Raw genomic sequence first — 26,420 nt, 5'->3', positions numbered from 1 at the left:
GTCGCCGCAGAATAACAGGGGGTGTGGGTGAGTAGAGGGATGGTCTGGCCAGCGGTGGCAGTAGTAGGGGGTGGTGAGGCATCCGCGGCATCACAACCGGCCACGAGAGGCAGGAGCACGAGGCACGGCCAGCGCTGGTTTGGGCGGCTGGAGCAAGAAGACCAGAGGTTGAAGAAGCACTATGGCCATTGGATGGACATCGTACTGTCACTGGAGCTAGAATAGTGCATACTGACTAAGGTGACAAAGCCCTCCGTCCGCGTCAACTTAGTATGCCCACAAGTCAGCCTCCCACTATACTGGGTGCCAGCTAGTAGGGGGGTATTCTTTTTTTGTGCGTAATAAGGAGGCACTTCCTTGCGTGCGAAGATATAGCTGGTGGGTTTGAGCTGTCAGCGGCGGTAACGTTTTTTCCGCGAAATACAGAGGCCCTTTCGGTGGGTCCCCGATGTCAGGTGGAGGAATTATTATTTTGCATGTAATAAGGAGGCATTTCCTTGTGTGCGGCTGTGGACCCAGCTGTCAGCCTCTCCACATATAGTCCACTTCAGATGCATGTCAGTCGTTGACCATGTTGACCAGGCCGCACAGAGAGCACCATGGCGGTGGATGGCGGCGAGGGGAACGACATGGACCCAGGGAAGACTCGGCAGTTGTTTCGCACGCGGAGGGGAGTATGACTGTATGAGGGTTTAGTGGTTCGCCTGCCGTCGCCGGAGAATAACAGCGGGTGTGGGTGAGTAAAGGGATGGCTAGGCTAGCGATGGGAGTATGGTGGGGTGGTGAGGCCTGCGCGGCAGCATAGCCGGCCACGGGAGGCGGAAGCAGGCGGTTCCGTAGGTGCTGGATTTGGCGGCTAGAGCAAGAAGATCAGATATTGAAGAAACACGACAGTCGTTGGATTGACATCCAACCGTTATGTCTGCTAGAACCGTTCGTTGACGTATATAATAACTAAAAAAATCTTGCATACGCGTCAACTTAATAGGCCCACAAGTTAGACCATTCCCTCTTTTTTTTAATAATTTATATATAGCTCACTGCGACTTCTTATGCAATTTATTGCAGTCCGTTTTTTTGGTTGGCCAGGGCCAATTTTGCATATTTCTGTGGGTTCCAAACTATTTTTAATACCGAAATGCCGAGCCAGGTTTAAAGTACTTTCAAGATATATTTAAATTAGGTTAATGCCCAGTGAAATAGGAATCTGAAAATGTGAAAAAATTCAGAAATTATAAAGTAATTGCCAATTTGTCATCTGTTTTTATATTTACAACCCATTTCATATTACTTTCAAGATTTGCAGGCGTCTTGAAAGAGTTGCAGCCCATCAGGGCGTAGAAAAATAAGTAGGCCTGGATTGGGTATTCTTCAGAAAAAATAAACTAGACTCATTTTCACAAAGAAAAAATAGTTGGGCTTGTCACATGGTGAACATAAAATATAAGCCTGGGCTAGACGGGCCACAGCCCAGTTCAAACCCTACTCCGTCTCAACAATAGCAAAAAAAATACTGCTCGAGCAGCTACGTCCCAGGTGTCAGCTGATCTTGTGATGTTCTCTTGTCTATTGACTATATACACTCACAATGCTGTGGGTCCAAGATGTCAGGAAAACACTAGGAGGAAGCATTTTATTCTTCCATACGTTGACATGGTGGGCCCCTACTGTCATCCTCTCCACGTACTTCTGCCGATTCATATTGTTTGTTGACCATGTTGACAACGCAAGAGGGCGGCGGTGCGGTGAGCGCACCAAAGCGCGTGGAGGACGACGGCGAGGCCTCGGACGTCAGCGTTAATGATTTAGGAGACGGTGGGGCGGCGATGCACGCGCTGAGGCGCAGCCAGCCATGGGAGCCGGAAGCAGGCGGCCCTGCCGGCGCTGGTTTGGTTTTGGCGGCTGGAGGAAGACAGGACTAAAGAAACATGACAGACTGTAAAAGCAGCAGGAGTACTTAACAACCTTAACTGAAACCAACAGGGGCACTTAACAACCATAGCTGAAAGCAGTATGAGTACTTATACAGGTTCAACCGTACAAAGCACGCCTCGAACAGTGCTACTTTGCCTGCAGTTAACCAAGGGTGAGGCCGCCAAGCCCCAGGACAAGGCCCAGGCGCCACCCCGCGCATCCAACCTTCTGAAAGCGGCTTCATCTCGCGATGTGGTCAATAAACAAGATATTCACTTTAGAGCCATGGAAAAGCAGGAACATAATCTTCTGTCCTATTCTCCAAGATGGACGGGCCTTCATTATTTGAGACCACCCATGAATAAGTATCTTTTCACCTCCAAGGGGAATGGACTAGGTCGACATAAACATCATGCTGTGACCAAACGCAAGTCTGACCAGATCATGGTCAGGCATCTGTATAGGAACAATAGAACTGGGCAGTTTCTATTTCAAGAAGATCACAGCTGTAAAACTGTGTATAAGCAATAGTTTATGAACAACATATATAATAGAAACAGCTCGTACCATAAGTTTCTCGACACGGTTGGACCTGTTCAACGAGTGCAGCAGTGGCACACATATCCCACGTGGCCTTCCACCATTGGAATGCCCCATAAGGACCTCAAGACGATCAATAAAGTGTAGGAACTTGTGGATGTCGTCCCAGTCAACTTCAGTGCCATCAGTAACAGCCGAGTTGTTATAGAATAACAAACGAGCAGCCTGCTTAACTCTGAAAAAACCTACACGTGCCACCAATTATAAGAAAATATTAGTTAGAAGTAGCATCTTCGTGAGAGATTTGTTGCTACTTCTAAAGTTAAATTGTGATTAGTTAGACAGAATAGGTGGATTAAGAAGTAACCAAGGCAACAAGCAAGAACCAGATACAAAACTAACATGGATGAACAATTGGAACAACGTCGGGGTGGAAGATCGCAGTGAATATGAGACCAGGTTCTGCTATTTCCATGAACATTCGTGCACCAACTTTCAGTCTGTAACACTTGAGAAAGTTTATCCAAGTTCGGCCATAAAAAAAGCAGCGATCTTCTTGGTTCATGAACCCAACTCAGAACTTATATCCAAGGCTTGTCTTCACTATGACCATTAAACTGGTGTATTTAATTATGGCAAGGCCGAGCATCTTGAGTGCATGTGTTCTGGCAGAGCAAATAATGCACTTCAGGAAAGATAATATGAGAACACAATGTATTCCCTATCCAAATCTAGAAATAACTTCCTCCTTCACGTCAGTGTTGACCATCGTACTGGTAGTACCTTTTATCCAAATATAGCAATCCAAATTTCCAAATTAGTCGACAGCATGTTCAAAAAAACCCACCCTCCCGGATAGAAAAGAGGATTCTAGGAACATATTGTGCGTGTTTTAAAATCATGTGTTAGGATGAGAAGGAACAAGTGTGGCGTCTCGCCGAGGGCGCAAAAACCTGTAGGCTCCTCGCACTTTGGGCACTACAAATGAAACACATTAGATTCAGTAGGAATAAAATGCATCAACGGCGGCGGCTGCCATCCTAGGATTACCCGCGACCAAGGGACTTGGATTTAGCGGGGATGGATGAAGAATTTGTACCTGGTTCTCCATGAGGAAACCCTATGCAATCACCGAGAGGGGGTTTTCTCTGAACAAGTAGACGAGGGAGAAGGGGATTCAGGCCCAGTGAAATATTGCCGCTTCGTCCGTCTGGCTTACTGCTAAAGCTGGAAAGGGGGTTGTGATTTGACGGCTCATTGGGAATTACTGCGGTGCTACGACCGGGGTGTGTCTACCGTGTAGTTGTGCACTCTAATTTGTGCATATGGCACGTGGACCCCGTTGCTGGATGCCCCACATATCACAGCGAAAGGAAGTAGAAAGACAGGAGTAACTAGTTACACATAAATATATTTTTGACAGAGAGATACTCCCTCTGTAAAGAAATATACAAATCTTTTATATCACAACTTTATACATAAGAAATATCAAGGGGAATATATATAACATATATAATTATAAAAACAGAGTTGTTTTTAACACAGTATAGACAAGTCGGTGATGATGGTGTGCCTGCCATCCTCCAATATAGGCCGTCCGATTTATATCTGGCGGATAGGAAGGAAAGTATGGCAATTTTGCAAAAAGGTACCCACACACCTCTCCACATTTGCAAATAAGGTCTTCCCTCATTCATCCTTTTCTCTCACAAGATAAAATACTCATACAAATGCATCTTGATGTTACATGCAACGCACGGGCATTATGGGGGTTCAACCGAGAATATAATACTTAGACAGGCACACGATTCTAGACTTTGGGCTGCAGGCCCACCCTGCATGTTTGGGGGCCCATGTGTTCTACCTTAGTGCTTTTCATATTGCAAGCGATCTATACGACACTGGTTTTAAATGTTGTCACAAGGCGAATACACAAAATTGAATAAAGCACGACAGCTGTTGGAATGAAATCGAACGATAGTTCCTAACCAACAATGAGAGTTGCAATTCTATCAACGATATACCATGTGATAAATAATACTGTCGTATTGCTTATACACACAAGACACCTATTTTACCATGCCAGATTATTACATCAAAATCTCTCAGAGGATAGATCAGTTCGGCAGTTGCGTGCGGCTACTGAAGAATTTGAAAGTTGATTTGGACCAGCTCTCCTTGACGAGAAAGTTTGATTTTGAGATCATCCCCCTACCGCAAGATATGATTTAGATTTGAACCTTGACCATCCTTTAGCATCAATCCTCATGCGACCATCCTTTGTACTTATAGTATATTGAGCAGGTTCATTCACACCAAGGCTGCGCATGGTAAGAGAAACTTGGCCGCTGTCACCCGGAATGTTGAACGACTCCCTCGTTGCTCTAGGAATTCTCTGTTTGCAAACAAGAAGACATACCCAAACAGTTAGATCAACACAGTGAATCATGCGAAACAACATGGAAAGAAAAAAAGAACGAAGCACTTGGGCGGCCAATGCTTACCAAGAAGGTGGACATGTCGGTTTTTGTAAGGACTTTGGTATATGAAATGCGAACTGCAGCCTAGTATGTTGCCGGTGCAACTGCTCGTTCGGTTGCCGCTGCACAGGCCGGAGCAGATGCAAGTGCAAGTGTTGGTGTAGGTGCCGAACCTGCTGCTGCCGGAGATGGTGCTCCTTGTAGAGCTGGTGCCGATGTCGGAGCAGGTGCCGGTGTCGATGCCCGATCCTCCGGTAGATCAGCCTGATCCGCTGACGCGGTCGCTGCCCAATCCTTAGTTGGATCAGACTGAGCTGCTGCCGTTGTCAGTGCTAGAGCAACTACCGATGCTTGATCCGTTGCTGAAGGTGGTACCGATGTGCGAGACAGCGGCGATCGTTCCTGGTCTGCTATGATCGGCTTTCTAACTTGACTAGGCTCCATGACCATGATCCAGTTTTTTCTTCATTTCTTTTAAACGCGAGAAGGACTAATTATGGCGTTTTTGTTAAACCAAACTGCAGTTCATCATAGGGATTCAGCTTGTACTCAAACAACAGATTGATCCAATTTTTTCCAATAATATAAGTGATGGACAGTGCCTTCGTTACTGACACAACATAAGAAGTGAAACCTGCAAAAATAGCCATCATAGAGCAAACCAAACGGTTTATTCTATGATGAATGTCACATGACAAAACCTACATCGTAAAATTGCAGGAAAAGAAAGAAAACATGGCATTAAATCAATAAGATTTAGACAGTAAATCAATAAGATTTACTTGATGTGACACGAGTGAATCCTTACCTAGAAATCACTATGTTGAAGTACTAAACAGAAGATTGATCGTCCAACTACGGGTGGCATGCAAGGTCCCCGCCTACTCCCACAAGCAGGACAGTCCAAAGGTCGTGACAAATCGTATGGACCGAACATCCATGGGACTGGAAATCCTGGTGGGTGCGATAAACCCTTCAATGCATACAGATATTGGAGTGTAACCATAATTGCTAAACCGTCTTCACAAAAAAGATGATCTGGATACTTCAAAATATACAGACTAAATTGAGTGGACAGACATTAACATAGACCGTTCTCAGGACTGACCACACACCAAAAGCGGCAGTACTAATAAACTATATAGGGTTCACAAACACAAATCAAGTACTGAACAATAGTACTTAGTACAGACAAGCAAAGTTGCACTAATTAAACTCTGCAGACTATTTCTTGCCACCGACCTACGGGATGAACCCCGCATAACTAACTAGGCCATGGACTTCATGAGAGATGTCTACATGCACCGTCACCATCTTGTCAACCTTGGAGAACCTAACAGAGTGGTCTTTCCACTCATAAACATGATGATGAAGACAGGCCACATCAAATTTGTTGGGAAGCTTTACAAGAACCACACCCTTCGTAATCGAAGGCACAACCAGGAAATTGTTGTGGTCAAGTACAGCCTCGAGAACACGCGTGACAACAATGCTACAGGAAAACACTAGTTTAGGACACATGGCGACAAGGACACAGCAACTGGATAGTTTAGCAGTACAACTCATCCTCAGGTCTTCCAGTTCACACGGTATTGCTTTAAGAACTTCATCTCCACCGCGGACCTGGTTCTAATTCAAACAGAAACCATATTTTATTACTACCTCTGTTCAGAAATATAAGATGATTTTCGATATTATACTCCATATATGACTACATATACGCACAGAAATGAGTGAACAAAGACACTAGAACATGTCTTCAAAGGCATGAGAGCAGAGGGATTACTTGCAATATCCATAACACAAGTTACTGAGGCAAATATACCCTCTTCAAAGGTAGCATTTATGTTCATAAAGTATTCCCTCCGTCCCAAAATTCTTGTCTTAGATTTGTCTAGATACGGATGTATCAAGTCACATTTTAGTATTAGATACATCAGTATCTAGACAAACCTAAGACAAGAAATTTGGGACAGAGGGAGTAGTTGAAACTAATTTATAAGAAATCAGTGTCAACCTCTCGCATGTTTTGGTCAAAATAGGAATTCAGAACAGTCATTTGGCACACAAAAATCACATGCAAGATCACCTAGAAAGTTGTACTACTAGTACTAGTACTACGTGTTAGATGAAAAAACATGATTAAGATCGAGAAAAAGATCGTCAAGAAGAGATATTACCTGGAATTGCTTAATGAGGGATCCCGGAGAGGGGGGCTTGGACAGGGCGATGGCTTTGAGCTTGTCTGCGGTAGTCTCGGCGGGGTGCTTGTGCTTCTTCGTACCATGAGCCTTGATGGTTTTGGCCAGAGCCATAGACATCACTTTGGCTGGTGCTCCAGCGTCCATCAAGAAACCGTCAAATAGAAATAAAAGAAAAGAAATCATAATCACAAACCCAAAATAGGAACAAAGAGGGAGCTATAGGATCGGTCTCGGGGTTGCAAGACCGGGCCTTGGCCAGAATCAACACCATTGATGCGCTCACCTTTCCTTCTTTGGGAGAGAAGAACAATGGCAGAAGTAGGTCGGGGTTTACTTGAAGAAATAAGGAACAAGATGAAGGAGAAGCGATTTGGGTAGAGAGGAAGCTGAGAGAGAAGAGTGAAATGATGGTTGCTTCGTCCGTCCAACTTACTGCTGGAAAGGAGGGGATTTTGTTATTTGACGGCTCATTGGGCATTACTGCGGCGCTGCGATCGGGGTAGTCTACCATCACTCTACTACGGAGTAATTTAGTGTGTGGCTGGTGGACCCGGTGCTGGTTGTCCCACACGTCGGTGAAAGTGAGTAATTTAGTGCATGGCTGGAGGAGGATCCGCACGGTAGAGCGTGTCCACTATTTTTCTGAAGAAAAAATGATTACAGCAAGCGTTTCCACTCTTATGACGGAGGAGTGTGAAACACGGCAGCCACTTGAACATACATAGTGCTCCTACTACTAGGCATGTGTAGTGGTTCATACGCCTGTAATACATAATCTTGTTGCTAGTGTAGTAAGATATGATGACAACAAATGATGTTGTGCGCATGTCAACTATATGAACAGTAATGTAGTAACATAGTACCGCTTTTTCGACTGCCCGATCAAGAATGAACGGTGAGATCAATGTTAACAGAACTAGGTCTACACCGCACGGAGAGTACGGTGCTACAGGACTCCATGAAACATGAACCATATGAAGCACGAATAGTGTTAGGCAGGGTGTATGAAGGGTGCACGGGATGGGAGCAAAAGTTCCCTTCTCGACCCACTTTTGGGTGTTTGGCACAGTGCATGAAGGGTGCATGAGTCCACACTAGTAGGTTAACACAAATACACGAAGAGGAAACAACTATATTGAGATGAGAATGCAACCAAACACACCCACACGCTTTGTGCTATAGTGACTGATCTGCACCGTCTGAGTTTGATCCAACGGTCATGTTGCGTCGGGACATGGACATGCCCATGCAGAGGGCGCCTAAACACCACCGAAGTCCCTCTGCTTCTCGAGGCGCACAACGTTGGTGATGCAGGGGGCGAAACGGCTGAAAGGCAATGCAATCTACGGGAAGGCAGAGGGAGCCAGCCGAGGAGCAGGGAATCTTTTGGTTTTCACCATGGTAAAACACCAGTCAACGACTTCTCACATCAGGGAGCAGTGGGTTTTACAGGCGGAGTCATCGTGACTAATTGTTGCCGCGCCTGCTCCCGTCAATCAAAAAATTAAAAATCCTGCCGCACACAAACACCAGAGCAACGCCGCAGTGGATATTTAAATGTACCTGCCGGAAAGTAGATAAAAAAAGGGGTGAAAAAACAAATGTGGCAGCGGCCTAGCTAATCGGTCGAACTAGCCCAACTAGCTAGCCACCGTGCTTCACTGATGTACTCGGCGGGAAAGGTGGTCTTTCGTGATTTGACGAATCATTTACTTGCTCTGGCTAAAATGCGCGGTAGGGCGTCCCACGTCAGGAAGAATATATGCGTGCACCACCCGGGAGGACCCTGAAACCACGCGGTAGGGTGTGCCATGTCTCGGCATGGAGGAAAAATGTGCGTGTAAAAATATACTGTATCAGACATAGTACCTATGGTTCGATCTCGGGAACCAGCCAATCGGTCGAAAACACCCCACCAGCCATATAGCTTCATCATGCTAATGTGGCACGGAGGATAGGTGTGGTTAGCTCCGTCTCGACCAGCCACAATGTCTCTTGTTCTAGGCGATTCTTATATTTTCCAAGATTTTTTTAGTTGTAATAACACCACGGCAAGCTAGCGCTGCTCTTCGTGTGTGCCCGTGCAAAGGTTAGACAATGGAGAGAAGAGAGAGATCGCAGACCTGGGACCCACCAGTAAGTGAGTCAGCGGTCATGCACGTGTTGACGAGGCGCTCCCTCTACTCTACTCAACGTAATACTGTATAAAATCAAGTTATGGGACAAAGCCAACAACCGTTGTTGTTTCGGGCTATAGACTTACGCTTTGTAGTCCAGGTTGCCAGTTAGAATCTTGTCTTTCAAATTTGTTAGTTTTAGGTCCAAATTTGATTAATGACAAGTGGGACCCTCGTGTGTTGTTCTTATATTTCAGAGTAGGATGGTTTTTTTGAACAAACACTTTGCGCTGTTAGACAAGTAACGGCACACATTACACGTATTTTGCAAGTTTACAAACAAAAATGACAGCGGCATAGAATATCACATCCACCCTGTAGCTTAGATGCTATGGTGATACGAGTTTTTACACCATTGGAAGTGAGATCCAATGTCTTGGGAGTAGTCTTTTTAATTATGCGCAATTTCCAAACTCTCCAAAGGTTTTTTTGCAAATAAAACATTCAGGCCTCATGTGTGCCGCTGCATCTTGGATCCAACGGCTCCCCGTTGCTCATATTAGGTGCTCCCCGTTACTTAATTACCCGCTACGGTGATATGAGCATCTAGGTCGTATGATCAGTGATCAGATGGCACATGCGTAGTACTTGTAATTTCTGCGCAATTCCCAAACTCTCCCATCTGTATATTGCAAAAACATTCAAACCTCCTACTGTGGGCCGTTAGATCTCCGTGAACTCATATCACAATAGAATCTATGGTGCGGGAGCACCTCATATTCTCCCGTGCGAGAAAACATAAGGTGCTCTTGCAGCTTGGATGCTACGGTGATACGAGCTTCGAGGTCGTTTGATCTGAGATCCAATGGCATCTGAGCAGTCTTTGTACTTGTAAGCAGTGGCCGAACTCTTTGGGGGCTTTTCTGCAAAAAAACCATTCGCACCACCGAGGAGGTGTTGGGTCACAAATCCAATGGCTCCAAAGAGCTTGTATCACCAAAGCATCTAAGGTGTGGTAGCACAAGATATTCTTACATACAGGAGAATATGATGTCCTCCTTCATCTTAGATGCTACGGTGATACGAGCTTCGAGGTCGTTGGATATGGGATCCAAGGGCATCTGAGTAGTTTTTGTACAAATTGTGTGCAATTCTCAAACTCATCAAGGTTTCCTGTAAAAATATTAAGACATCATGTGAGCTGCTATATCTCAGATCTACAAGCTCCAAGCAACTCGTACCGGCATATAGCATCTAAGGTATGGGGGCACATGATATTCTCCCGGGGAGGAGGGGTGGGGGTGCACAACCAATTGGTGGTTGGGAGGGTGGGGACAAATATAATCTAAACAACCCTAAATAGAGCTTCACAATTTTATCTAAGGTCGAGGGGTTGACCCCCGACAATCATAGCTCCGCCTAATTAAACACAACATTTGCATGTCTGTAGTACTAGACTTAATATTCATGTTTCAGTTTCATGTTCATTTTAAATATTGAATTGAGGACCATGCATGTCTTATATTTTACTCCCTTCGTTCCTAAATAATAGTCTTTTTAGAGATTTCAAATGGACTGGCACATACGGATGTATATTGACATATTTTAGAGTGTAGATTCACTCATTTTGCTCCGTATGTAGTCACTTGTTGAAATCTCTAAAAGACTAATATTTAGGAACAGAAGGAGTATTTTTGAATTCATGTCATACATGCACGGTTTGGAAAAATAGATGCACTATACTTATTGGATTGTTGTTGTGTTCGTGTGTGTGTGTGTGTGTGTGGTCATATGCTTGATATATACAAAGTTTTCTCACCTCCATATTGTTCATCTTTTAAATTTGAATTTGCATTGAAAACTTACTAGGGATACCATGAAATGTGAAATCCACGTTGAGATCACTATATCACAAACTCACTCTAATTCAACAACTCGTCATAAATCAATTACCACATTGAAATTAGTATTTGCAAGGCAAATACGGGCATTGTAATACACATAGATTCGTTCAGCAATCTAAAAGGTTCCTTTCGTATTCTCGAATGGTAGGACCCAACGGCGTACCAGCCAGACCTTGGCTCATGTTGATCCTAAAAAAAATCGGGCTCGTGTCCTTCTGGTGGCGTGCGTGGTACGCACATTAGGAAACCCCAACCAGTCGAGCCTCCGTGTTTCGAGTCGAAATATCTGGCGGCCAGAATTCCAGCCCTAGGAAATTCCCCTCATGTCCCTGGTCCATAATGACTATTGATGAACAACGGAGGGATGCTTTAGTAACTAGACAATGTTACCCACCGTACCAAGCACGGTTCAATTTCCTCGGTCGCCGCTCGCCAAGGTCACCCGTCAACTGCATTGCCTAGTACTACTACTACTACACCAGGATGAGCACAAAATTGAGCCCGTTTGTTCGTGCCTAGTACTTGAGTTAATATATCAGGCAATGCACTGGTACGAAGGGATTATCCTTTTACTCTACATATATAACTTCTCTGAAGTCTAACTAAGCAAAATGTTTGACCAAATCCTTTCTTAAGAAATACAACAGGACAGATGTATGGCTTGAAAATTTATTGCATGATGCAGGTTATGATATTGTTTCGAATCCTGGATCTTAAATTTCAGAAAATCCAAAAGTGACCATAAATTCTTGAAACTGAGCATGGTCACGCGATATGGCACAAATATTACTTTGTATTTTTTTTTCTTCAATTTGAGACAAGCTACTTATGACAAGTTGCACAAATGAAGAGCCAAGGTATTTTGGAACAAAGACCTGTCACGTTAAGGCGAACACTTTCACTATTGAAACTGTGGGCGTTTACGTGCCGCCACGAGTCCCGCTTCTCATCGGCAGGTGACGTCCGAGCAAGCGTGTGAGTCGACGGGAGGCGTGCGAGCAGACCGCTGCGCCAGCTGACAGGGAGGCGTGTGAGCAGACCGGTGTGCAGGCTCACCGGGAGGCGAGCCCTTCGACCAGGCTCCACCGCCCACCTTCGTCCCAACTGCTCCCACTTTTAATGTCGCCGGCGCCGCAGTTTAAAATCAATCCCGCACTATCTGGTATCGCTACAATCTTCTCTCTTCCTCTCCGATTCTCCTGTGGTCTACCTCCAACCAGCCTGACCTAAACGTACGCTGTGCCGCATCACGATGGTCTGCCCTTAGTCTTCCAGATTACTGAGGAAGACACCCAGCCGGAGTCTCAAGAACATAAGTCGCTTTGGGACGAGCTTGAACTGGCCTTGCGGGAAGACACCGCACCTGTCCTCGCTCCCGTTCTGGCTCCCGTCGCCCGACTGCGCCTGCGCCCATCCACGTGGCATTGATGGGCTGGGAGCCGCACATTGTCGCCGACCTTGATGCCACGGGGTTCCACGAGGTCCTCGCTGACTTTCACGCGCCCGTGCACCTGCCAGAGCATGCGCCTGCGCGTGCACTAACGCTCACGCCCGTGCCGGTGCCCATGCACCTGCCAGTGCATGTGCCTGTGTGTGCACTAGCGTGCGCACCCGTGCCGGTGCCCATGCACACGAATGTCTCCGCCGCACCGTTGACAACGTCTGTCCCCGCGCGGGTGCCAGTTCCTCCCTCAGCAGCATGGATGGCCGCCATCGACCGCTTCCTTGCATCAACGCCAGTCGCCTCCTCCCGCCAGTTGACTCACTCCGAAGTCCAGAACATTTTGGCCTTCCTTGAAGCTAGGCCAACATCCAGGAGTACGCCAACAACGGCGCAAGGCGCCGCCGTCGCCGTCGGTCAGTGGCCCGACGACACACAGAGCACGGCAGAGGAGCCGCTTCCCACCACAAGACACCCCCGCTGCCGCCGCGTAATCTAAATTTGCCATGAAAAACGTTCGGATTGACATGCTTAAAATCGGAACGTTTATCATTTCCGTTTATTTTAGATCGATCGTCGTATAATTTAAAGTCGGAGTCAGAGTGAACGAAATCTATGGTTTGATCGATTGAATGTTCTGCTAGAGTCGTATCAAATTAAATATAAAACGCCATCAAGCCACATGTATTCCTTGTCATCCAACGACCTAGACTACTTCAATGTCGAGCACTCAACACGTTTAGCGTGCAGTTAATTTCATGCCAAAAATAGTGCTAATCACATAATAACACGCAAATAATATCCTACTTAATATCCGCGTGCACTTAATATATTTCCAAATTAACGTGCATTGCACGTACACACTGACTAGTGCTGCTAGTACGTGAAACTGGTGTCGTAACTTGTGAACACGTACAGATATGGTCAACGGCAACATCGCCCGCGAGTTCTTCGTGTTTGCCCGTGCGTCTAAACGGAGAAGGGGAGGAGAGAGAGAGAACACATGAAACCCACCAGTAAGTGAAGGCGAATAGTACTAAAAATAATATTACATGTTATCCATTAAATAGGTTGTGGTAATATAAAAACATTATGTGAACAAAGGGAGGTACAACAAACATTGTTTTTCTACGTATGGTGCCTATTGATGTGCGGCTTGAAGGCCCTGGTCGCATGTCGATCCTCGTCCTTTATTTTTTAATTTGTATATGGGTCCAAATTTGTTTCATGACATGTGGGCCCCTTGGTGTGTAGTTTGTAGCACTTTAATTTGTGGGTCGAAATTTGTCCCATTCCAAGTGGACTATCGGTGTGTAGTTTTGTAGCTTATTTATTATAATTAAAAAGAACAACAGAGTTTTTTGCAATAATACCATGGTGCGACGTTGAAGTCGAGAAAGGATGTGCGAGAGAGCGATGACCGAGCCAGAGGGAAATCAACTAGGGGAGTTGCGGGGGTTGTAATGGTGTCTGGAGTAGTTGTGGGCCGAATGCTACGAAAATATAATATAAGCCGATCGGAATAAATGCCTACACAAATTAATCCAAGGTTGGAGTGCCTCTCACAATGTAAATAGCCCCGGCTTTGCGAGGGATGGAGAGGTAGCTTCAATGTGTGGAAGATACGGCATGAGAAAGCGAGGTCAATCGAGAGACATATAGATAGAGAGACAAAGTGAGTGTGGTCCGACATTCATTGAACAGATATATATGCTCTAGAGAGATATTGTCCGGTTGACCTTTTGGCAAGGGTGAGGGCTGTAAGATAGAGCTTGAGAGATGATCCAGTCACAGATGTGCAGATATATTTTGTGCATGGGAGGAAGCAAGGTCAATCGATCGCATAGGGTCATCGTGCGATCGAAAGAGTGAGACGGGTTGGAGAGAGTGACCTAGATAGACAATGTGCGTGAGAGAGTATACAATGTGAATAGGTAGAATTGGGATCAAACATGGTGATATATCGTTTTTTCGAGAAAGAGCTAGGTCAATCGAGACATACAAAGAGAGAGAGAGAGAGGGAGAGAGAGAGGGAGAGAGAGAGATTGAGCAAGCGTGGCCCGCCATGAGGTCGAAAGAGTGGGGGCGGCTTGGACGGACTGACCTAGATAGAAAATCTGTGTGCGAGAGTATAGAGTGTGTCGATCGAGGCCCGAACAGGGAGATATATCATTTGTGTGTGAAAGAAAATGAGGTTAAATGAGACTCAGATAAAGAGAGCGAGATTGAGCGAGTGTGGCCCGCCGTGCAGAAGAAAGAGTGAGACAGTCTCGAGGGAATGACCTAGACAGACAACATGTGTGTGTGCGCATGAGAGGTTGGGGGGCTAGATAGGCAATGCATGTATTTAGCGCGAGAGGGTGAGAGAGAGAGGAGGAGAGAGAGAGCTCGGCATGGGGTGCAATGGCGGGTGTGTGAGGTAAATACATTTGGTAACAGAGTGGAAAAAGGGGGTTGTGTAGTTGAGAGAGTTAGAGATCGAAACATGGAGAGAAAGAATGGATGTGTGTTGGAAACCGATTGCTTCCTAAGGTGGTTAGGAGAGGAAGATTGACCGATACAGGAAGTATGTAGCGTGTGTGGGTGGGAGGGGCTAAAAACAATATTTGAATGTAGATAGTACGAGACTTAATATCGATTTTTCAATTCGGTGTACATTGTAAGATTTGAACTGAGGACCATGCATATGGGTAATTATTTCGAATTCGTGCCATACTAGGTTTCAAAAAGTTCACATTGACTCGATTTTTTGTGCTATTTTGTAGGTCATATGTTTGAATCCATCCAAAAGTTTTCTCACTACCATGGTGTTCATCGTATACATATGAATTTGTATTAAAAAAGTAATGTGGATACAGTGAAATGTGAAATCCACGTAAGAATTGGAGATCACTATGTGACACACACTCTAATTCAAATAACTAATTATGTGACACACACTTTAATCCACGTTAGCGTGGATACCGTGGATACCATTTCATTTTTTTCAAATAACTCCTCATTAATTAACATATAGTATCTCGTTTGGAATGACTAATTATTTGCAAGGAAAACACGGGCATGGTAATACATACAGATTCATTTGCAAATGAAAGAAGATTCATTTGCATTCTCAAATGTAGGCGCACCAGGCAGATCGGGGTCGTGTCGTGGTGGTCGCGTGTGTCGTACGGTGGCTTAGCACCCAGCCACCCACCCGGACGATGCTTCGGTGCCTTAAGGCACCTACCTTTGTGTCCATGACATGTGGGCCCAACAGGTGGCTGGCCCACATGTCAGTGACCCAAAGGCAGGTGCCTTTAAGGCACCGAAGCTGCGTCCCACCCACCCCCTCCCTCCCTCGCCCCCCCCAAAAAAGGACGACGACAAAATAAGTTCGCGCTTCCACATTTCGGATTGAAATATCTGGCGGCCCCAATTCCAGCCCTGCAAAATCTCCCTTCTCCATCGTCCCCTTCCACGCCCAGATTTCTCAAATCCCTAATTCGCCGCCAACCCAAGCAAAGTTCGAATCACCCCTCGTCTCGTCTCTTTCCCCACCTCTGTGTCAGACGACGACGACGAAGACGACGGTCGCGCTTCACCACCGCACCGGAGCTACCTCATCTACGCCCTCGTCCACCGCACCGGGTGGTCCACCGACAACGTCGGCCGCCGCAACCGACGTGCCTCACAGACACCGACATCCACCGCATCAGGTGCGCTTCATTGACACCGTCTCCCAGCTCACTGCGGATACTTCACCGAGCACATCGTCGCACCTCCGCCCCCCGAGGCCGCTGGGGCTTCACCAATGGTCTCGTCCACCGCATCGTAGTGCTCTGTTGCCACTCAAGATCTGCATCCGTGTGCGGCCAGCCAACGCCAGCACATCACCCTCAACGGCTCTGAAGTGACCCGCACTCTAGCTAGGCGAGCTCCCAAACACCGGCCCGAACTAGGTATCCACACATCACTCCCTTGTGCACTATTCTGACGATGTTTGGAGATCCTTTCACTGCTCTCTTAGCTTACACGCCTATGCAACTCTGACTTTAACTCTTATTTCTTCTGGAGATATCATCTGAAACAAGCAAATCCATTTATTAACGAAGCATGACAGCGCTACGGGATCTGGTACACATCCTGCACACCCGTATAACCTTGTAAGTATTTGTCCTCCGGTACAACAGCAAGGTCGATTCCTCTTATTTGATCAACCATTCACCGTGTAAAAAATGCAGAGGGGGATGCAGGGAGCACAAGGCCTGCACATCCAAGCAAGTGGTAACATGGACTTGTACATGGAACATCCCAAGCGCAAGCAGAGCTGCAGTGAGCCTGTAAAACGAGCTAGCGTAAGTCCCTGCATTTCATTTAATTTGTACTGGCATTCGTGTATGATTTGTGTGGAGTGGCGGATCCATGAATTCAAGTTACCAGGGGCGAACATTTAACTTAAAAAATACGAAGGCACTTGCACTCCGTAAATCAACATAACTTGAGAAATGTGAAGGTACATGCACTTTGAAAACTAGCTAATGATTCAAATTAGTTTAGATTATAAACACTAAATGATGCAAGCACCAAAAAAAACAAAATGCAACATGCTGTACAAGGACTACAAACATGGTCTGTACCTGCTTGAATTATTCGTTCTCTGGCTGAAAATATCAAAGTGTAATTGCTCCTATAACCAGTGCACAAACTGCATATCAATATATCTATCCTGCACAAGTATGCCAATAGTTTCAAACAACAGATTCGAAAAGTATTTATGCTACGTTGTCATGATACGGGGACTTTCTGGTAGATGGCCTCGACGTTTCCTCAAGCCATGAAAATGCACTATAATTTGCTTGTCATCAATGCCTGCAAATCTCTATGTCTCTCTCAACATAGCAGATCATCATTAGAGACTAAACCCTTCAATGGGAGCTTGCAAAATGCTTGCATTAGATCCCTCATTACACACTATATGTTCATCACCAGGAGCATGTAAAACGTTTGCATCAAATCCTTCATTAGCAGTCTGTTCATTAGACACTTCAGGCTCAAGAACAACATGAGCTTGGATGTTTGCACCGGAAACTTGATTAGATACATCAGATTCAGTTAGTTTAGTATTGGTTGGGGGAGTATAAAATAAGTAAAAATTGGTTTCATTTTCTCATAGATTCCCTACATACAAACAGTTTTACAACACCGTCAGGTTCAACTATTGGCCAGAAATTGAAGAGTTGAATTAGATATAATCAGGGATGTGATGTACCTGCTCGTTGCGCATGCTACTCTTGCAAGCTGTGACTGTCCCTTTGCGCAAGCTCGATGCCATGCCCGTGCTGCCGCCGCTGCCTCCCACGCAGGCTACACCTAGGGTTGGATCTTCATCTTCTTGTCCTTCCGTTCGCTTGAAGCCGGCAACCGCCCTCCAACGAGGGCGCGAGGAAGTGTTGTGTCGGTCTGTCCAGCGGCAGCTAGGTTAGGAGCGAACCAGACTAGAGGCTGGAGTGAATGAATTGGGATTTTTCCTGCTGTCGATTGATATGGGAGGCGCTCATTTGGGCCACGAGCCTGCTATAGGGCCTACCTTGCACTTATGTTATTGGCCCATCCAAATTGAAACATCTTTCTTCATTTTTTACATTGCCTGCTTGTGCGTTGGGACGAAGAAAACTAGCCTGGGCCAACCTGGACGACTCAAACTAGGTGCACACTTTCCAGCCACCCGAGGCGGCCGCCCATACCAGCCCCTATGGTGGTGTCGCCCCTTTTTGTGTGTATGATTGGGGTAGTGAAAAATATTCCAGTGGCGCTTTTGATTTACCCACAGAATGGTTGAATTGCTCGTTTCTATGAACTGAGTTCGCCAATAATGTGAAGGATGCCAGACTTTTCATCCTATTGTAGATTGCTTAGATCTCGATATGCCAAAAGTAATCGCATGAAATATATAGTAAAAGCCAGTGTGATGTGTGTGGCTACAACTAGTCTGACTACACGTCCTCATATAACATATCAAGGACGCACCATCTTACCAGATTAACCATTCGACTTACCAATGCAGTGTGGGAAGAAAGAAGTATTGGGACTGTGTATCCAAGCAATTGATGCCATGGACTCCTTTGTACAACCTTGTAAGTGAGAAAGAAGTTGCAGTGTGCCTGTACAAAGAACTAGTGTAAGTTTAGTTACCTGCTTCTCGGAATTTTAGTTAGCCACTTATTGCAAAATTGTTCAATTATGTTGTCTGGCTTAATTTAGTTTGCTACTGATTACATAATTCCACAGCCTGTTAATCCTATTATAGACTGCGCCTATCTATGTGTTTGACACTTACTGTTAAGAATTACATGTTTGTCTGAACTTAAATAGCTACTTGTTTGTTTAACTGCTTTGCTGCTGCAACAACGGGTTACAATGATGTTAATAACTACTTTTCAGCATCCAACTGAAACTCTTTAATTCCTTTTTTGTTTAACAAGTTTGCTGTTATAACTCCCAGTTGAGATGTTTTTCTAACTTCAACTTTTCTGGATCCAAACGGAACTTTAATGGCAAAACAGGTTAGCCCAAGATCAAAGAGCGAGGTCCCCATGGACGTTGTATCATCCCACAACAGTGGCACCGGCCCAATCGTGCATTATGAATTGCCAAGTGCTGATGCTCTAGAGGCTAAACTAGTGGTAGAAAGAGATTCTTCTTCTGCACTTAGAGATGAAGTTGACATGTTGAGGAAGCAAACAGCACAATCATAAGCAGTACTCAAGACAACCATTAAATATTTGGTGGATTTTAAAACGAAGCAAGCTGAGACAGACCACATTGTTAAGGTCCTGAAGAAAAAAAGGAAATTAAATTCCCACTTGGTAAATCATAGGTGAAATGTTCTTTCCATCGTTGAATAACCTTTGTGTTGTTTGTTCATGTAATCAATCAAACCATTTGTTTTAGAGATCATGTAATAATTGTTTTTTGTTTTTTGGTTTGTAATTTTATTTGAGCACAAGTCTGTATTAATTGATAAGACTCGGAGACATTTCATTTGATTGTTGTGCCAGACCTACAAATATGTCAATCGGGCTGAATGTGCATTCAGCAATAATAGTAGTATAGATGGACCATAAGTGGCACGCATCGGAAAGGGCCAAGATGTTGTAGTAGCTTGGCTAAAAAAGGATGTTGTTGTAGCAAAAAAAGAAGTACAGCGGCCTGGCTTATGTATGTTAGTTGATATTATTGATCCATATACTCTATAAGTGTTTATATGTCTGTTAGTTCTGCACATTCTTGGTTGATTGACTCGGTATTTGAATCTTGATACATTGCTTGTGTACATATCTAAATGGGAGTACACATTATGTTGTGTGTGACATTTGAGTTGGACATGAAGTGTTCCAAATATTAAAATTCACCTTAAACTGGATTCTAGCTTCTGAATTTGAGTATCGGCATTGTGTAAACCATATTCATATATGACAGTGGAATACATCTTTGTCGTCCTTTTGAAGACGTATAAAAAACACATAGAATGATTTATAAAGATTCGTATAGGAATACAAAATGGATTCCAATTTAGTTGCCAGGTTAAACGTGGATGCTTATTGTCCCAAAATTCGCAAGAAGCGGCAAAATGTCCACTCCCACATGGGCTGCCCGAAGCCAAGTGTTTGGGAGATGGAAATTACTATCTACCCATTACACGGACAATCCATCGGGCCGATTTCCACTGCTCTAGATAGGGGTAGGTTAGTAACTTCAATTAGACGTGACACGACCACCTCTGAGCCCATTCCGACATGGTGGGCGCCAAACCTGGGCGGCAAAACACATTTGATTCAAGCTCGTCTGAAAGACCTCTGTTTCTCCCTCCATTTCCCCATTCATACACGATGGGCGGCAAAACAAACTCGACTCGGCCGAAATTGATGTAGCCAAATATTTTCAATAGGGGCAAGTTTGTAACTTCACTCAGACATGACACAACCGCCCTACCTGTCAGCCCCGTTCAAACACCATCGGTGCCAACCATGGGCGCCAACCACCCTCTCATCGCCTGAAATCGCTCTGGGCAAATATTGGCGAGATGTCAGATTACCGTCGTATCCCCAACCGACGAGACGTCCAAATTTTGAATGGGGGCTAAGTTCGTAACTTTCCCGTATTTCAGACAGGCGCGTCCCAAAAACATGGTTCCCCGTACCTCTCCCTCCATTTTCCCATTCATACATCGTCCGTGCTAGAACACCATCCCCACACCAGCCTCCGTCCGCCACCCCATCCATCGCCACCGTTCTCCACCCCATCCCTCGTCGCCGTCCTCCACCACATCCATCGCCACCGTCCTCCACCATGTCGGAGTGCCTACCAAGACCGCGTCGTCCACTGCTAGAGATGGACGTTTCTCATCCACGGCGACAGACCAAGAGCCTTGCATCACGTTCTCTCGCTTCATCGGTGTCGTCGTCCTCTTTGTCAGGGCCGCTCACACGACCTTCTCTTCCACCGCAACGGGACTTATCCCCTGATGCACCCATCTACCATCACAGATCTGCTTCAACGCCACCGATAGCCAGCACACCCCTGATGCCTACATGGCGCCGCAAGAGAGGTGGTACTTCATATCTCCTCAACCTTTTGATCTCAACCAGAAAATAGATCTTTACTTGGTTACTCTACATTCTTTTCAGCTCTTAGAATTTAGTTCTTAGTTCGAAGCAAACAATGGCTGCTAAATATCATTTCTCCGGTTTGCAGCTTCAAATCTGCCATGGCACAGTCATAATACGGTTTAATTGATCGTGTTGGTTCCGTGGTGGTTTCTTTAATGGAAATCGGAGGGGAAACCCTCTTTTGCTAAAAATATATGCTTAGAGTTTCCCCCTTTTATGATCACTATAAGATTAGAATACGTGCTTTGTGTCATAATAGCACTGCTCCACCCATCAAGCTAAACAAGCTTAGTTGTTCAAATACAAATCTGATATTATTAAAAGAAAGTCCTTTAATTGGTCAGCTAAATGTTCCTAAATTAGTTTCGAAAATGCACGTTCGCCGCTCGGGTGTGTATCTCTACAGGGTGCCCATGGTGGGCCGGCCCACCCTGGGATTTTGGGTCGTCCCAGGCCTCGATTCCCCTCTGTTCTGCTGCACGCTTCCGATCTCTACTCGCCCCCAGCCACCTGCCTCACTGGCGACTTGCCGTCCCCGGACGGCATGACTCTAGGAGGATTTTGGATGGTCTCTTATTGCAGTTACAATTTTGTATACTTGTCCTAGTAAGCTCACAAGTAAATGATTGATTCACTACATCTATGCTTGCCTTGTCATATTTGTTGTCAATATTCTTTTAGGGTGGACCATCCTGTTTCTAAATACTGGAACCGTAGACATGAGTGAATAGTATTTCTCTATGTGATCTCTTCCATCATGTGTGGGCAATGAACACTGCATTGTATAGAAAGAAAGTGTCATTTCCAGCTTTTACATAGGCTTCGATCTTTTACATGGAATACAATCTGCATACTTGATTTGTGTCGCACTACCAACACTTCACCCTTGAAGCTAAACATTATGCCACTCATAATTCCTTACTTTATTTGTTCAAATACGAATTTCATATGATTCTAATGTTCCTACTTCAGTTTTGAAATGTGTGTCTGCCTGTTATAGAGGCATAAGGGGTTTGTATTTCTGTGTGTGGTCTGGTCTGCACGGTTGGGAGTGAACTTTGCATATGCAGGGGTTTATATGGAGACACTCTTTGAGTTGAATCCGCAATGCATTCCATAGATAATCTGACTACTTTTTATGCTTTCATGAATCTCAGATTCTGAACAGCATCATAATGATTATGAGCTTGCGCGCATCAAAAGAATAAAGCAGAACAATGCCATGGCTGTCAAACTTGGCATTAAGGGACTAAAATCAAGTCTAGATGCAATGCAATGCAAATGCTCTCCACCTACAGATTCATGCTCAGAATATGATCCTAACAGTGATTCTGAGCTAGAGGGAGACCTAAGTCAATGTAGCTCCCTGGTGGAGGAGTTAGAGGAAGATGCCCTATCTTATACACCCATCAAGGTGCTTGCTCTAACTTTCCAAGGTTATATTGGTCGCACATATCTTGCAACTAATGCTTTGAATTGCTTCTACTTTGTTGAACTGCCATTAGCTTAGTTTACACATCATGTATGTGAATACGCCCTGCCTATCCATTTTCAGTACATATTCCATCTGTCATCATACCATATTTATCCATTCAAATGTTGTTCTTGTGTATCAGACGTTCAAAAGGAAGAGGGCGATTGCTGATCGTGGAGGAGCACAAGCAAAGTATTTGGAGAAGGTAGTGGCACCTGATAAATCAAATAGCCCATTAGGTGTAGTTGCAATATCACCTGACCCACAAAACACCCAACTCTATCAGACTCTAGCCCTACTACACTGGTCATTTCTGATGCCACAACTCAGCAGACCCCAGCTGCAGCAAATAGTATGACTATGCCAGTTGACATAGCACCAGCTCTACGATGCAAAACCCCCATTCCAGCAAAGAGTACACCAAATCCAGTTCCCAAATCCCTTTTCGAACCAGAGAGAGCCCCAATTGTAGCAAATAGGACCCCTGTTCCATTTCTTCCCAGTTTAGAAGACGAAGATTATATTGTTGTCAGGAACTTTGTGCGCGTCTTTCCTTCATGGAAAGATTATACCGCAGACACAGAACAATTTCCAGTCTTCCTCCGCAACTTACGCGTAAGTAATGTACTAATGTTATTCATGGTCATTACTGCATATGTTTCTGCTGACAGAAGACACAAGATTTCATTCTTTTAAATAGACGAGGACCAAACTGGATTGTGAAGACGAGCAAGGGTTGGTTGCGCTTTTCAAGCACTCATTGATGAAGTATCGTTCCTACCTGAGGCAAGCACACTTCGATGGCAAGCCTCTAAACGAAATTTCTGTAAAGTCTCTGGTGCTACATTTATCCGACGATGACTGGAATAATCTTGTTACACATTGGTCTCGACTGCAGCGTAAGGTACTGTCTATGATATCACATCGCAATTTGAACTACATTTCTGCATTTGCCTTAACGTATCGCTTGTACAAAAACTGTTAGCAGAAGAACATTCATTCTCAAGGGACCACAAAATCTCGCAACTATAGTGCACACTGCATTTCTCTTGTGAGTACCTATTGCCATGTATGAGCATACTTACTTTCATAGTTGTTTGATTATGTAGCATCACTACACATGTTATCCTCGTTATCGTCCATTTGGTAGACATTATAAGACCCGTATGGACTCTTACATAAATTTAGAATCAACCCAATGCTTTTGAAGAGGTTTAGCTCTGCAGTCCTCTTGTAAGGATTGAACGTCGTCTATCACTGTACTTACATTAACAGCTACTCCCTCCGTCCCATAATATAAGAACGTTTTGTACAGTACACCACTGTTCAAAACACACTTGTATTATGGGAAGAGGGATTGGTTCATTGTGTAGCATTCTGCATCTTATCTCCCTCGCCCACCATTTACTAAAAAAGATCAGATCTATATTTAATCTTACCAAAAAGTAGAATACACAGACAATGCCAGTGCAGAAGTGTAGCCCATTGCTCTTGTCAGTACATTTTGTCCTGTAACGCTTGTACTTCTAGGGAATAGTAGTTGATTATGTAGCATCAATCTGCATCTTATCTTCATTATCCTCTATCCCTTCTAGTATTATCATATCTATAATTACTCTCTACAAAATGTAGAGTACAGGCAATGCTTATGAAGAAGATTTTGTGCTGAAATTCTTGAGTTATCCTTCCCTTGACACGGAGAAGGGCATTATAAAGCCGGTGTTAACTGTTAATGTAAGTCGGTCCTTCTAAAGCCTTTATCCTCAACTGTCGTTTAATTTGCTCATACTCCCTATCGTTTACTGCTGTTTAGTTTGCTATTTCTACCAAAATGCATGTTCGCAAGAACCGTAAGTTCTAAGTTTTACTTGTAAAACCAAATTCCTTATTCATACCATGCACATTACTCAATAGTCCCTATATGTATGCTTGTTTTTGTGGATCTATAATCCAGTGTGTGGTGAAGCAGCCCACGTTTGCACCTTGTCATCTCCTGTTTTATCTTACTGATGTGGCTGATGATATGAACAACATGCCATGCACATTAACCAAAATAGATACAATGATTTTCTTTGCCCTTCATCTATGCTTGTTATGTTGACATGGTAATCCAGTAGTGTGGTGAAGCTCCTTGCATTATGAACAATGCCAAATTATGCTATTGATATTTTGAACTTACTCTTTATTTTCTAATTTGAAATTGGATGGAATTGACAGCACAGTTATCATCTTTGTTTATACACGTGCAAAACCTATCATCTCTCTGCTTTGTTTCAGGGTGATATGCCTGATGGCATGCAAAAGTCTGCTGAAGGCTGTGAGACAAACCCAACATATATTGCAGCAAAGAAGGCAAAACATCTTGAAGATGGCGAGACAACCCCAAAGTCTTGTCTTGATGTAGTGTTCAAGTTACTTGAGACTAGCAGTCAGACAAGCTCACAGAATTCGTTATCTGAATCAGTTCGACTTCTTCAGTCCCAAGTTCTAGCAGAAAGGCATCCTGCAACTCAACTTCGACTTGAAGTCCTATCTCTAAGAAAGATTGTGGAGAACACCAATTGGAACCTCATCGCTAAACAGCAACACCTGGAAGCTATGACCGACATGCTAGGCCGGTCTCACAGCCTTGCTCAGCAGCTTGCGCAGCAGTTCCCGCGCAAGGCTAACCTTTCTTGAATTGTCTTGGAAGTGGTCTCGGTTCAGTATTATTTTGTTACGCTGCAATGGTGCCCAGTTTTTGTAATCTGCTTCTTCGTTGCGCTTTATGATCACTGGTGGCGAACTTTGGTGCCCACAACTTACACCGGCCTATATTTTAGTTGGGCCTTTTGCGGACCCAGCGCTTAGTTTGGCCCAGGTAGCATTGGGCCATTAACAAGCTGAATATTGTACTGGCCTATTATGGCCCAGATGAAACCATGGGCCTTTAGTAGGTCGAAATGCATGTTGGGCCTCAATTTTCACTAGTCGTCGACGGGCCTTCAGTAGGCTGAAATGTAGACCAGGCCTTTTTGGCAAAGTTATATCACGGGAAGTTACCAGGCCCAAACATATCCTGGGCCTTAGTTGGCCCACAGATATCATGGTCCTTTAAGAGGCCGAAAGCTTAGTACAGACATCAACGGGCTGAATTATGTGGCAGGCCTTTAACAGGCCCAAAGTCACATTGGGCTTAACTGTTGCCACCTTTATCACGGGCCGTTAGTGGGCCCGATGTCCCGTCGGACCATATATGGCCCATGGGCAGCACGGGCCATTCCCAGGCCGAAAGTCACACCGGGCTGAAATGGGCCCATCACTACAAGAAATATGTCAACTTGCACTATTGGTCTCTCAAAGGTCATAGTTTTTCATTTGCGACCTTTTTTTGACCAAAACTAGAAGGTCAAAAGCTGGCGGTCGTAAACCGAAATTATTGACCTTCTGTAAAAGGTCGTTGGTTCCACGACCAAAATTTTGGTCACTAGCAGCCTCCCCAGACCATGTAGGCATCCAGCATGGCAAGCTGATGTGGCACAATAATCACCCCGGTCCGATTCGGTGTTTTACATGGGCTGAGCCCAACAATTCGGCCTTTTTATATATTTTTCTGTCAATTTTTTATCGGCTTCATGGGCCAGGCCCAACAATTCAGCCTTGTTAGTTTTTGAGATTCATGCAATTTTTTTGGCCCTCAAGCTTTTTGCAGTCCA

Source organism: Triticum dicoccoides, chromosome 5A, assembly GCF_002162155.2.
Source record: "Triticum dicoccoides isolate Atlit2015 ecotype Zavitan chromosome 5A, WEW_v2.0, whole genome shotgun sequence".
Classification (NCBI taxonomy): domain Eukaryota; kingdom Viridiplantae; phylum Streptophyta; class Magnoliopsida; order Poales; family Poaceae; genus Triticum; species Triticum dicoccoides.
This window is presented reverse-complemented; position numbering follows the sequence as displayed.